Here is a 15,886-nt window from a genome sequence, read left to right on the forward strand (position 1 = left end):
GGAGCAGAAGTTTGCACAGCAAGAAAGGAAGGGGATGGGTGAAGTGTTAAACCTTATTTTTGAAGAGCATTAAAGACATTATATTTTGCAAATCAAGATTATTGTAGTTAGATAAATTGGTAAAGAGGTTTCATTTTTATCAATGTCCCTGCTGTGCAGAAAAAGGTGGTCTGGGCCAGGGTGCAATTTAAGTGTTCCAGGGCCAACTGACTGCGGAAGGCAGGCAGAGAATGCTCCTGCTTTCCCTGACCGCTGCTCAGCTAGAGATATTGGGGGTCATTCCGAGTAGATCGCTCGCTAGCTAGTTTTAGCAGCCGTGCAAACGCTATGCCACTGCCCACTGGGGAGTGTATTTTAGCTTAGCAGAAGTGCGAACGCATGTGCAGCCGTGCTCTGCAAAAACAGTTTGTGCAGTTTCTGAGTAGCTCTGAACCTACTCAGCGCTTGCGATCACTTCAGTCTATTCGTGTCCGGATTTGACGTCATACACCCGTCCAGCCACGCCTGCGTTTTTTCAGACATGCCTGCATTTTTTAAAACACTCCCTGAAAACGGTCAGTTGACGCCCAGAAACGCCCTCTTCCTGTCAATCTTCTTGCGGCCATCAGTGCTACTGAAAACTTTGCTACAACCTGTGCACAACCACAAAAGGCTTTGTACCCGTACGTCGCGCGTGCACATTGCGGAGCATAAGCATGCGCACAAATGCCAATTTTTAGCCTGATCTCTGCGCTGCGAACAACGGCAGCTAGCGATCAACTTGGAATGACACCCATAGAGTAGCAGGGGCTAACAGAAAATTACTGGCCCCATAACAGGCTACAAAAATATGTCTGCTGTTGACCAATGGGAAGCCAGGTTTCCTTTCCCAGCACCAGGAGGCTAAAGAGTGAAGAAGGGGGCTGGGCTTATCAGGCATTTACCGTGTCATGGCAAGAGGAGCAGTCTAAAAATGGATTTTATGGAGCCCATGGACTGGAGGAGAAAGATAGAGAGGGCAGAGGTGAGGAGTGCTCCAGAGTGAAAGAAAGCCTGGTACCCCACCCAGGGCCGGATTAAGGGCCACATGGGCCTGGAGCTGAAAATATTCAAGGGCCTATTATGAGAAATGGGGGAGGTGTGATCAGTGTTGTGTGGGTGTGGCCAGAGCCATGTGAGCATGTAATCCCCTACACTATCAGTTCCAATGTATCCCTAAATATGTAAAAATATAAACAAATTGCTTAATTTAGTGATAAAAATATAAATGCAATCTTAATAGCCATGATTTATGACCATGTGGCTAGCTGGTGGCTTTTGACCATCAATAAGGGGAGGCCTGGAGCTGGAGCTCCATCGACCCCATTGTTAATCTGGCCCTGTCACTTAATTAGTCAATAAGGTGGTGTCCAAAATGGTTCCAGAGCAAGTGCTGACAATTTTTCTTAATACAGATGTATCCTTTTTCATCTTAGCTCTGAGTGCGGCATTTAAGCCTCCCAGTACCGGCAGGTTATGGCATGGCGTCTTAGTACTGGCAGGTCATGGCCTGGCGTCTTTGCCCCAGCAGATCATGGCATTTATCCATGCCACGCAATACACAGTTTAACTGCTGGGGGGCGAATGCTCCACAGATGAAAACTACAGTACTAAAAACAATATTGTGTCAGTGGACAGTGACCCCTAATAAGCCGGCCAATCACATTCAGGCAGTGTAAACAGTCATTGTGCTCGGCCCCTCTTTCCAAGCTTAATTTCTACAGTATGCTACAGTACTCTACTGTATGCCATCAAGATGCATTGGACTCTAAACCGCTATTGACCTTGTAGTGGTTAATAAGCTGAGCCCACTATTGACATTGTACAGTATGCAACCCTTTACCAGGCCATCGGTAAACTGTCGTTACATGATATAAAGAATGCTTCTGTAAAGACTCACAGGAAGTTTTTCAGAAAGAGAGATAATTTCAGGTTCAATACTTTGAAAATAGCAGGCTCCACTTTATGTGTTGCTGCGCGCTCTCCAACTCCCCTGTATTAGGCCACCCGTCTGCATTACACTCTAAGCTGCTATTGATGACATGGTATGACATTGCAATATGGAATTTAGGTTTGATTTGCCTTCCTTTGGAGTCACTCAAAACAAAACAAAAAAATGAAACATCAAAAACTAGAACCTGTGGAAAACCCCCATAGGTGACAGATTTTCCGTAAACTCGCACCTAATTGATTATGGTGGTCATTCCGAGTTGTTCGCTTGCTAGCAGTTTTTAGCAGCCGTGCAAACGCTATGCCGCCTCCCACTTGGAGTGTTTTAGCTTAGCAGAAAGCAGTTAGCGATCAACTCGGAATGACCACCTATGCTCCCAAGTGTGTCTGTCTGTGTGTACATATTATATATATATATATACATATACATGTGTGTGTGTGGGTGTGTGTGTGTGTGTGTGTGTGTGTGTGAGTGTGTGTACTTTTAGCAGGACACTGCGTCCTGCCTGTTATTTTATTAGCTACCCACACACCAGGGCCGGACCTCGGTGTCAGCATCTGACTCCTCCCCTTACTATTCCTTACCCCTCCTACTTAGTCTATGCTCTTACAAATATAATTAATATTATAACAACATACAAGCGTACGTCGTTCTCTATTAAAATACACACAACAAAGCTCATCTTGCAGGGGATTCCAACATGTGCCATAGTCAGACATTTGGTTGATTCTGTTAGGTAAAGCGGAGACTTCATTGGTGTAGATCACACAAAAAGAAAAGGGAATGCATTTCCCCAATTGACCAAGGCCTGCCTTAGCAGATGTAGAGGATTAGATTGTCCTCACTGTAGGAATTATTTAGGGCAGGGGGTTGACCAGCGGCGTAACTAGAATTTTTTTTTCCCCCAAGCCAAAACATTCTCTGGTGCTTCCCCCAGAAGTGCTATTAGAAAACTGATGAAAACTGCTGAAGTGGGTGTGGCTTTGCATAAAGGGGCGTGGTATTGCAGGGAAAGGCTACCTTATACCCCAGCTCTGCAACTTGCACCCACCACAGGAAAAAAAATAATCCTGATTCATGCCCCTTACATTATTTGTCATTTTTCCTCCTTATAGTAATTCCTAGTATACATTATGCCATATACTGCAATGGCCCTTAGACATGCCACACACAATAATGCCCATTACACAATATGCCACACACTATAATGCCCCTGACACATTACGCCATGCTTCGCAATGCCCGTTATACATTATGCTACACACTGCAATGCCCCTGAAACATTATAGCACATACAATACCTGTGATACAGTACACCACACACCGTCATGCCTGTGACACATTATGACATACACCGCAATGTCCGTGACACATTATGCCACACACCGCAGTCCCCATTACACGCAACGGCGGGGTCTGCAGGGTTAGTAGTTATGCCAGTGGGGTTGACCACAGAGGAGGACACATCTGTGCATTCCAAAGCAGAGCTGTAAGTATACATTTTTGTGCCCTGAGTAGATAAAGAGCATTGGTGTCCCTGTCCATACCTTAGGTGAGGAGAGTGCGCGCCATAGGCGCACACCGAAAAATAGGGTTTGGTCTCACTGGGTAGGGGCATGACCACACAACAATATCCTAATTCAAATTATGCCAAGGTAGTGAAAGGGGGGGGGGGGGGGGGGCAGAGGGGAAGAGAAAGAACAGAGAAAGAGAGAGAGGTGGTGAGGACACAGCGAGAGAGGACAGAGAGAGAGAGAGTGGGGTGGACAGAGAGAGAGAGAGAGAGAGAGAGAGAGAGGAGAGGAGAGGACAGATAGAGAGAGAGAGTGAGTGTCAACAAGGGCATGTCTACACCTGCACTCACCCTGGCTGGGGGGCAGCACTCTCCCTGCAGTGCTGATGCTGCAGCTGTCTGTCTGCTGTGCTGCTGCTGGGGCCAGGATCCAGGGACAGTGGCTCAGGCAGGCAGACTGGATGCTTGTGGCAGGCGGCCACGTGCCGCCATGCTGGGGCTGCTGCTTCTTGTTCTTTTAATGCTCCGTGCTCGTCTTCTCCCACTACTGCAACCGCTCCCAGAATGGTGTGCAGGCCTGGAATAAGACTGGAATGTGTCCACCCAGCAGGTGATTGGAGGAGGCAGGAGCCAGTGCACATGGTGGGCAGGATGCAGGAGCACAGGCAGGCAGACACTTTCATCTGAGCATTACACCTGCTGCTCAGCTCCCTGCCCACGTGCACCTTTCATATCCAGCGCGACCGCACATGGAACTCCGCCCACTCAGCTCCCCCCAGCCCGCATCTTTCATACTCTGGCCGGCTCAGTCGCGTCCAGGACGCGGTGCTGCAGGACTCACATATGGGGTCCCACTGTGCGCTCAGCTCCCCCTGCCTGCGCTACTCATACTCGCCACTTGGTCGCATCATGACTTCATGACGCAGCCGCGTCATGACATCACTATGCAAATGACGCGCCGCTCAGCACAGTGCCACCCAGGAGGCGGTGCGGCCAGGCCAGCCCAGTCTCGAAATGGATGGACAAATCGTCCCACTAGGCCATCGGCCCTTCTGGCATGTGCCAGAAGTGCCAGACGGCCAGTCCGGCCCTGCCACCCACCCACATTACACAAATCACAACTCCAGCATTATTGTCAAGCCCATTTTTGCATTGCATTCCCCATGAATAACTGGGCATCTTTCTTGGGTCTGCCCCTAAAGCTAACAATCTGAGAACTGAACCCGCTCATGTCTACTAAAGATATTCTATGGAAAATGATCACAGGCTACAGGCAAGGCAAATGTTTAGCCAATCAAAGGTATTAAATTGCACTGTTTGACTATGCCAGTATGCCTTCATTAACTATGCATCACTGACCAAAATTTAAAACGCAGGTATTTACAATTGCAAGCAAATCATCAAATTACAAATGTATCTAAATACAAATTGTTTGCATAGTGTTACCAGACAGAGTGCAGATTGTAGGATGAGACAGACAGTATGGGCATGCATTCAGCATAAAGATTTTTGAAGGAGATCAGATTAAAGTATGCAGTATGCAGACACAATGGGGGTCATTCCGACCCGATCGCTCGCTGCAGTTGTTCGCAGCGCAGAGATTGGGTCGGAACTGCGCATGCCCCGGTGCCGCAGTGCGCTGGCGCATGCCAGACGGCTGAAGGTTGCTGGGCGGGAGGGGGCGGCACAGCAGTGTTTGGCCGCTGTTTTGGGGGCGCAGTCCGGCCAACGCAGGCGTGTGTATGTGTATGTGTGTGTGTTTTCCCACGGGGGACAATGTGTGTGTGTTATTTTTCCTGTGGAGGACAATGGTGTGTATTAGTAATTTCAAATCTTGTTTAGTGTGCCAAGAGTTGAAAAAGTTTGAAAATCACTGCTGTAGGCAAACATAGTCTCAGGAGGCAGAATTTAAGTATTCAAAGAGCCAAGTACAGTCTTTTCCTGTAGAGCAGGCATTCCCAACCATGGTCCTCGAGGCACACCAACAGTGCAGGTTTTAGTGATATCCAGGCTTCAGCACAGATGGTTAAATCAAAATAACTGAGGTACTAATTAAGTCACCTGAGATCAAGCATGGATATCACTAAAACCAGGACTGTTAGTGTGCCTTGAGGTTGGGAAACACTGCTGTAGAGACATGGGTGCTGATTATAACTTGGAACCTGCCGTGTGTACAGTATATCTTTTGCCGATATACTGTAGCATGTGCATCATTATGCTGATACCATTAGAAGCCATTCCTTGGTGTACATCCATGCATATGTATCTGCAAGGTCTAAGACACCAACTTTCAGCATCTTTAGATGCGGACATATCTCATAGTGTATCTTTAGACACAACCATCAGACACACTATAGAAACTCGCACCAACGCCATGCTAGCTGCAGAAGCTCTGTCTTCTCTAAGACACTTCAGGCACTGCACAGCTAAATTGCAATTCGGGTCAGTTCAATTAAATTTGTAACTTCAAGATTAAAAATGCATAAGTCAAATTAGTACAATTTGATCTCACAGCTCCAGTAAAATAATGAAAATACAACACATCAAATATTAAAATAAAAAATGACAAACAATTTTTTTTTTTTACAACTAATAGTATGGCATCTAAGGGGTGAATTCAATTAGGCGAGAGGCTTAGCAAGGTAAAGAATCTTGCGTACCATGCACCTAATTTTTGATTACCACTATATAGATGGATGAAATGTTCATGGTGTCATGGAGACAAGTAGAATATCAACGGGATTATCAGACATACTGTAGCTCTAATTTGAGCTTTTAAATTAGAATAGGATTTCGTTTTCAATTTTTGTCTATTAGTTTCTTTGTTGGGTGTTGGTTCACCCTCTCCTGGGTACCCAAGGCCTGGGCTGAAGCATGGGGCTATCCCTGGCACCCCTGGGTGATGTGTGCTGAGTTGAAAGCAATTAAGTGAAAGATACAGTAGAAGTAATATTGTCTTTTGCAGGAAGACTGCAGGTATCAGCAATCCTCCCCTGCATGCCAGTATTTGGGCAACTACAAATACCAGTATGCAGGGCAATAAGGACCTGCTGGTACCTGTAGTACCCCTGTAAAATAAATACTAAAATAGAGACAGTACTCAAACACTGTAACAGTGTAACTTTTATAAACACACACTCACACATACTTACCTTGTCCCTGGTGCCATTGGTCAATTTCTCCAGTAAAATCTGCTTCTTTGCTTGCGCTCGGTGGGAAGGGGGGATAGAGTAGGGGTTCCGTAGGAGGGGTATCCAGATTGTGTCCTTTTCTCCAGTAGGCATCCAGAGGTATTAAAAATCTCAAATCTCAAACCAACCCAGACCAGGGGAGCAATATGTGTATACTCATACTCATGCACAAACAGACATACATACACACTCACACAAACACTCTACACTCACCGTTGCTGCTGAAGACCCGAGTCCCTACACTGGAGAAAGTTGAGTAGTTACTGATCAACTAAGCTAATTGGAACCTTCCAATTGCTTAACTAGTCCTCGAAGAGTTCATTTTGTACTTATGTTATATAAAAATATACAAAATATGTAAAAGTAAAATAACGGCATTACTTTGTGAGGAAATTAGAAATATCATTTTAATTCTTATTATTTATGGCATCCATGCGACCAGCTGAACAGTTAATCATAATTATGCTGTCATGGTGATTGGCCTATGTTTATCTGGGGCCTGAAGCTGTAGCTCCATCCACCCTATTGTTAATCTGACCCTGGATGCCATACTTAAGGTGTCCCAAAATTGCTCTCTCAAAATACTTCATAACTAATGAAGCAAGAGCAATGAGATCATATACCTGTACTTTTAAACTTAATACCGACAAGGAACAGGAACAATTGTAGTAGTTTTATCTGCACCTCTTTTCATACATGGTATGGGATATATGCACTACAGTACTGTGGACCTAATTCAGTAGGGGATGCATCAGCGATGCAATCGCATTTTACCCATATTAGACCCAGTGCACACACGCAGGACCCAATCTGCAAGTGTGCAGGCCGGCCAATGCAATTGCATCCAATTGAATGCAAAAGCATTTGCAGGGGTGGCGAGGCGGCGTTGCAGGGGCATGGCATCAGATACGGGGGGAAAATGGTGGCAGTCAGGCTGAGCTGGCAGTGGGGCTTTCCTTAATCAGCGATATGATTGTAATTGAATTAGCATGCTGGGTGGCCCACAGCATGCGATAGAAGCAGCAGCAGATTCTGCTTTTTATTAGAGATGAGCGGGTTCGGTTTCTCTGAAACCGAACCCGCACGAACTTCATGTTTTTTTCACGGGTCCGAGCAGACTCGGATCCTCCCGCCTTGCTCGGTTAACCCGAGCGCGCCCGAACGTCATCATGACGCTGTCGGATTCTCGCGAGACTCGGATTCTATATAAGGAGCCGCGCGTCGCCGCCATTTTCACACGTGCATTGAGATTGATAGGGAGAGGACGTGGCTGGCGTCCTCTCCATTAGAAATTAGATTAGAAGAGAGAGAGAGATTGTGCAGAGTCAGACAGAGTTTACCACAGTGACCAGTGCAGTTGTTGTTAGTTAACTTTTATTTATTTTAATATAATATATCCGTTCTCTGCTATATCCGTTCTCTGCCTGAAAAAAAACGATACACAGCAGCAGCCAGTCACACAGTGTGACTCAGTCTGTGTGCACTCAGCTCAGCCCAGTGTGCTGCACATCAATGTATAAAAGGCAAAGCTTATAATAATTGTGGGGGAGACTGGGGAGCACTGCAGGTTGTTATAGCAGGAGCCCCCAGGAGTACATAATATTATATTAATTTAAAATTAAACAGTGCACACTTTTGCTGCAGGAGTGCCACTGCCAGTGTGACTAGTGGTGACCAGTGCCTGACCACCAGTATAGTAGTATATTGTTGTATGTATTGTATACTATCTCTTTATCAACCAGTCTATATTAGCAGCAGACACAGTACAGTGCGGTAGTTCACGGCTGTGGCTACCTCTGTGTCGGCAGTCGGAACTCGGCAGGCAGTCCGTCCATCCATAATTGTATTACAATATATACCACCTAACCGTGGTATTTTTTTTTCTTTCTTTATACCGTCGTCATAGTGTCATACTAGTTGTTACGAGTATACTACTATCTCTTTATCAACCAGTGTACAGTGCGGTAGTTCACGGCTGTGGCTACCTCTGTGTCGGCAGTCGGCAGGCAGTCCGTCCATCCATAATTGTATTATTATTATAATATATACCACCTAACCGTGGTTTTTTTTTCATTCTTTATACCGTCATAGTGTCATACTAGTTGTTACGAGTATACTACTATCTCTTTATCAACCAGTGTACAGTGCGGTAGTTCACGGCTGTGGCTACCTCTGTGTCGGCAGTCGGCAGGCAGTCCGTCCATCCATAATTGTATTATTATTATAATATATACCACCTAACTGTGGTATTTTTTTTTCTTTCTTTATACCGTCGTCATAGTGTCATACTAGTTGTTACGAGTATACTACTATCTCTTTATCAACCAGTGTACAGTGCGGTAGTTCACGGCTGTGGCTACCTCTGTGTCGGCAGTCGGCAGGCAGTCCGTCCATCCATAATTGTATTATTATTATAATATATACCACCTAACCGTGGTTTTTTTTTCATTCTTTATACCGTCGTCATAGTGTCATACTAGTTGTTACGAGTATACTACTATCTCTTTATCAACCAGTGTACAGTGCGGTAGTTCACGGCTGTGGCTACCTCTGTGTCGGCAGTCGGCAGGCAGTCCGTCCATCCATAATTGTATTATTATTATAATATATACCACCTAACCGTGGTTTTTTTTTCATTCTTTATACCGTCGTCATAGTGTCATACTAGTTGTTACGAGTATACTACTATCTCTTTATCAACCAGTGTACAGTGCGGTAGTTCACGGCTGTGGCTACCTCTGTGTCGGCAGTCGGCAGGCAGTCCGTCCATCCATAATTGTATTATTATTATAATATATACCACCTAACCGTGGTTTTTTTTTCATTCTTTATACCGTCGTCATAGTGTCATACTAGTTGTTACGAGTATACTACTATCTCTTTATCAACCAGTGTACAGTGCGGTAGTTCACGGCTGTGGCTACCTCTGTGTCGGCAGTCGGCAGGCAGTCCGTCCATCCATAATTGTATTATTATTATAATATATACCACCTAACCGTGGTTTTTTTTTCATTCTTTATACCGTCGTCATAGTGTCATACTAGTTGTTACGAGTATACTACTATCTCTTTATCAACCAGTGTACAGTGCGGTAGTTCACGGCTGTGGCTACCTCTGTGTCGGCAGTCGGCAGGCAGTCCGTCCATCCATAATTGTATTATTATTATAATATATACCACCTAACCGTGGTTTTTTTTTCATTCTTTATACCGTCGTCATAGTGTCATACTAGTTGTTACGAGTATACTACTATCTCTTTATCAACCAGTGTACAGTGCGGTAGTTCACGGCTGTGGCTTCCTCTGTGTCGGCAGTCGGCAGGCAGTCCGTCCATCCATAATTGTATTATTATTATAATATATACCACCTAACCGTGGTTTTTTTTTCATTCTTTATACCGTCGTCATAGTGTCATACTAGTTGTTACGAGTATACTACTATCTCTTTATCAACCAGTGTACAGTGCGGTAGTTCACGGCTGTGGCTACCTCTGTGTCGGCAGTCGGCAGGCAGTCCGTCCATCCATAATTGTATTATTATTATAATATATACCACCTAACCGTGGTTTTTTTTTCATTCTTTATACCGTCGTCATAGTGTCATACTAGTTGTTACGAGTATACTACTATCTCTTTATCAACCAGTGTACAGTGCGGTAGTTCACGGCTGTGGCTACCTCTGTGTCGGAACTCGGCAGGCAGTCCGTCCATCCATAATTGTATTATATACCACCTAACCGTGGTTTTTTTATACCACCTAACCGTGGCAGTCCGTCCATAATTGTATACTAGTATCCAATCCATCCATCTCCATTGTTTACCTGAGGTGCCTTTTAGTTCTGCCTATAAAATATGGAGAACAAAAAAGTTGAGGTTCCAAAATTAGGGAAAGATCAAGATCCACTTCCACCTCGTGCTGAAGCTGCTGCCACTAGTCATGGCCGAGACGATGAAATGCCAGCAACGTCGTCTGCCAAGGCCGATGCCCAATGTCATAGTACAGAGCATGTCAAATCCAAAACACCAAATATCAGAAAAAAAAGGACTCCAAAACCTAAAATAAAATTGTCGGAGGAGAAGCGTAAACTTGCCAATATGCCATTTACCACACGGAGTGGCAAGGAACGGCTGAGGCCATGGCCTATGTTCATGGCTAGTGGTTCAGCTTCACATGAGGATGGAAGCACTCAGCCTCTCGCTAGAAAAATGAAAAGACTCAAGCTGGCAAAAGCAGCACAGCAAAGAACTGTGCATTCTTCGAAATCCCAAATCCGAATTCCGAGCCCACCCGCTGGCGGTGATGCAGGGCAGTCTGGAGCGACTGCTGATGCTGACATCTGGTCCGGACTGAAGGACCTGACAACCATTACGGACATGTCGTCTACTGTCACTGCATATGATTCTCTCACCATTGATAGAATGGTGGAGGATTATATGAGTGACCGCATCCAAGTAGGCACGTCACACAGTCCGTACTTATACTGGCAGGAAAAAGAGGCAATTTGGAGGCCCTTGCACAAACTGGCTTTATTCTACCTAAGTTGCCCTCCCACAAGTGTGTACTCCGAAAGAGTGTTTAGTGCCGCCGCTCACCTTGTCAGCAATCGGCGTACGAGGTTACATCCAGAAAATGTGGAGAAGATGATGTTCATTAAAATGAATTATAATCAATTCCTCCGCGGAGACATTGACCAGCAGCAATTGCCTCCACAAAGTACACAGGGAGCTGACATGGTGGATTCCAGTGGGGACGAATTGATAATCTGTGAGGAGGGGGATGTACACGGTGATATATCGGAGGATGATGATGAGGTGGACATCTTGCCTCTGTAGAGCCAGTTTGTGCAAGGAGAGATTAATTGCTTCTTTTTTGGTGGGGGTCCAAACCAACCCGTCATTTCAGTCACAGTCGTGTGGCAGACCCTGTCACTGAAATGATGGGTTGGTTAAAGTGTGCATGTCCTGTTTTGTTTATACAACATAAGGGTGGGTGGGAAGGGCCCAAGGACAATTCCATCTTGCACCTCTTTTTTCTTTTATTTTTCTTTGCGTCATGTGCTGTTTGGGGAGGGTTTTTTGGAAGGGACATCCTGCGTGACACTGCAGTGCCACTCCTAGATGGGCCCGGTGTTTGTGTCGGCCACTAGGGTCGCTTATCTTTCTCACACAGTCAGCTACCTCATTGCGCCTCTTTTTTTCTTTGCGTCATGTGCTGTTTGGGGAGGGTTTTTTGGAAGGGACATCCTGCGTGACACTGCAGTGCCACTCCTAGATGGGCCAGGTGTTTGTGTCGGCCACTAGGGTCGCTAATCTTACTCACACAGCTACCTCATTGCGCCTCTTTTTTTCTTTGCGTCATGTGCTGTTTGGGGAGGGTTTTTTGGAAGGGACATCCTGCGTGACACTGCAGTGCCACTCCTAGATGGGCCCGGTGTTTGTGTCGGCCACTAGGGTCGCTAATCTTACTCACACAGCTACCTCATTGCGCCTCTTTTTTTCTTTGCGTCATGTGCTGTTTGGGGAGGGTTTTTTGGAAGGGACATCCTGCGTGACACTGCAGTGCCACTCCTAGATGGGCCCGGTGTTTGTGTCGGCCACTAGGGTCGCTGAGCTTAGTCATCCAGCGACCTCGGTGCAAATTTTAGGACTAAAAATAATATTGTGAGGTGTAAGGTGTTCAGAATAGACTGAAAATGAGTGTTAATTATGGTTATTGAGGTTAATAATACTATGGGATCAAAATGACCCCCAAATTCAATGTTTTAAGATGTTTTTTAGGGTTTTTTGAAAAAACCACCCGAATCCAAAACACACCCGAATCCGACAAAAAAAATTCGGTGAGGTTTTGCCAAAACGCGGTCGAACCCAAAACACGGCCGCGGAACCGAACCCAAAACCAAAACACAAAACCCGAAAAATTTCAGGCGCTCATCTCTACTTTTTATAAGAATCTGCTACTCAACCTAAATAGGGTCCTGTATGTTACTTTCAGGAACTGATTTATCACTGTCTGCATCTCAGTATGCGGATGTCATGTGATAAAACCAACCAAATTCCCAATGCAATTATTGTATACATCGCATGGATGCATCAATAATTGCATGCAAGGACAGAGCTTGCGAGAAAGCTCTGTCCCTGTGAATGCCCTCCGCTGCATTATTATTATTTTTTCACGCAAAAATACCCAGAGTTACTGCTGCTGGAACTACTGCCATCAGGTACACTCCCTGTCATGACTACATCGCCCTCACTGCACGTCATGACCCCCCCCACCCACCAGTAATTATACTTACCCCCAAGAGCAGGTAATCCTGGAGGGCTGCCAGACATCGGATCCTGTGCAATGCTATTTTGCAGTATCACTTTACTGCATCGAAGGTCACAGCAGTGCACAGGAAGACCCGATGTCTGCCAACCTACACTGGAGCTCGGTGCTCCCTGGCCCCTGGCACTGGTAAGTATGTTTTGTTTGTTTTTTAAACTTTTTTTTTATTTTAACTGTGATCGGCTTGTGTTTCCATCAGACACACATAGCTAATCCCCAGAGCTGGGTCACTGCACACCTTTCTCTGCCTGGGTGCAGAGACAGCTGTGCAGAAGTAGGAATATCGCAATGATCCCTGTGATTATGCCAGCTCCCGTCCAATTATAACAGGGTTCATTACAAAAAAAAATTTTTATATAAATTTGCACAGATTGCATTTCCTATTATAAGTATGGGAAATGCGATCTGATTGCTATAAAAATGTAAATGAAAGGGTTTCTTGAAAACTGCTCCAAAAGCCCTGAAATACATTTGAGTGAAAGTAAAATAATGTGAAAAGCCTTTTCACATTTTGTTAGTAAAAAAATGTTAATAAATAGGCCCCTCAGTCACTGATTTAAAGGTGGACATTGGCCCTCATTCCGAGTTGTTCGCTCGCAAGCTGCTTTTAGCAGCTTTGCACACGCTAAGCCGCCGCCTACTGGGAGTGAATCTTAGCTTATCAAAATTGCGAACGAAAGATTCGCAATATTGCGAAAATACTTCTCTGCGCAGTTTCTGAGTAGCTCGAGACTTACTCTTCCAGTGCGATCAGTTCAGTGCTTGTCGTTCCTGGTGTGACGTCAAAAACACACCCAGCGTTCACCCAGACACTCCTCCGTTTCTCCAGCCACTCCCGCGTTTTTCCCAGAAACGGTAGCGTTTTTTCAAACACTCCCATAAAACGGCCTGTTTCCGCCCAGAAACACCCACATCCTGTCAATCACATTACGATCACCAGAACGAAGAAAAAACCTCGTAATGCCGTGAGTAAAATACCTAACTGCATAGCAAATTTACTTGGCGCAGTCGCAGTGCGAACATTGCGCATGTGCAGTTAGCGGAAAATCGCTGCGATGCGAAGAAAATTACCGAGCGAACAACTCGGAATGAGGGCCATTATTGGTATTGCTACTGCAATTTATAAGGCATCTGAAGAAGAAAGACTCCTTCTGGCATCACAGATCCAAGCACTCGGGCCAGGAAATCTATATCACATGATAGCTTGGATAGCTATTGGGACAGAAATTGCAATTTTCTAAATCCTGATAAAAATCGCATGTGAAGAGTCACCCAGAAATGTAAAAGATGCCTACTGATGCAGAATTGCGATGAATACGCATAAATCGAGTACCATAGACAATTGCGGTTGACCCTGGGCTATTCAGAATAATGGAAATGTAGTCGCACTGGTGCTATGTTTTTAGTCGCATACCATTGCAACTGATGTCAGATACATTCCCTGAAACCGGCCAGGATCTGCCTGCGTTTTTCCAACCACTCCCCACAAACTCCATATTAACACTCACGAATAGTCACTTCCTGTCAATCAAATTGCGATTACATTTCACTAAACTGCAATTGCAATTTAACCTTCAAGCACGCACAATGCATTTGCAGTGCATGGCAGTCTGCCGATAATCGCCCGATTTGCGATTTTGCAATTTTACAACTGAAGCTGAATCAGGCCCCATGTACTCGACACTCCAAAAAACTGCCCCCTCCCTGACCCCAAATGGGCACAATAAGGATGCGGCTTAGAATCCGGCACACACTCTAAAGTCTGAACCCACCCTTTTGATTCAAACCCTTCCTTAAGGGAAGTTTCCTTTGCCATAAACAACACCCATACAGACCAATCCAGACACTGTAGGGGAGATTTGTCACAGCTTGGAGAGAGATAATGTGGATTTGAGATAAAGTACTAACCAATCAGCTCATAACTGTCATTTTTCAAGCACAGTAAAATAACAGCTAGAAGCTGTTTTGTAATATTTTCTCTCTCTACACTTTATCTCTTACCAAGCTGTGTGAGTGATATACAAACTGCTGCACTCAAATTATAGCAGAGTTTGTGTGTCACTGTCACCTGAACATGCACAGAATCACAGAAAAGGATTTGGCTAGCGTTGGTTTGTGCACTTTTTTCATTACTGCTACTGTATATCCACAAGAACTCTTTTGTTAATGTCTCCCAGGGTTGTGCGGTGAGCTAAATTGCTCAGGAGGCACTGGCTTGAACCAGAGCCAGATTTACACACAATATATGAGACAAAGGGTACATGGGGGCATTATACACAGGTGCAGCAGTATAAACTCCTGAAAATGTTGTGAGTTTTGATTAGAGATGTGAAAAGATTGGTAGGTGAGGCACTGCCTCCCCTGCCATAGACTTTTTACTCCACAGTTTCGGCTATAAAAATGTTTAGAATAATGCAAAGAAGATATTTCAAATAGATTCTTTGTATTTTTCATATACTTTATACAGTAAAAACTCTAGCACAAACATAAGTATGACAGAAAAGGCTCTGCCTCACCTGCCTCACCCCACCGCACGTCACTGACATTGTCTCCTGACCTCCTGCTTTGTTATACTGTAATTACCTTGTTATATTCACCTTTGTTTCAAAGCCAAACAAAACATTCATATTTATTTTATATTATACTGTATTGTGATAGCACATTTTTGTATGTTGATTTCATATCACATTGTTCTGTATTTCCTTTGTTTACTATCTACTAGACAATAACTAATATATTTGCAAATTGTCTTCATCCATCCACTTCAATTTAATGCAGTTAAAATCACCACTCAGTTGTTTGAATTAATACTGTACATCTCATCACAATGAGTAAAATACTGTAGCAATATTAAATCATTAGAAATAGCAGTATTGGCAGAATCACTGA

The sequence above is a fragment of the Pseudophryne corroboree genome, chromosome 4 (assembly GCF_028390025.1).
Source record: "Pseudophryne corroboree isolate aPseCor3 chromosome 4, aPseCor3.hap2, whole genome shotgun sequence".
Classification (NCBI taxonomy): domain Eukaryota; kingdom Metazoa; phylum Chordata; class Amphibia; order Anura; family Myobatrachidae; genus Pseudophryne; species Pseudophryne corroboree.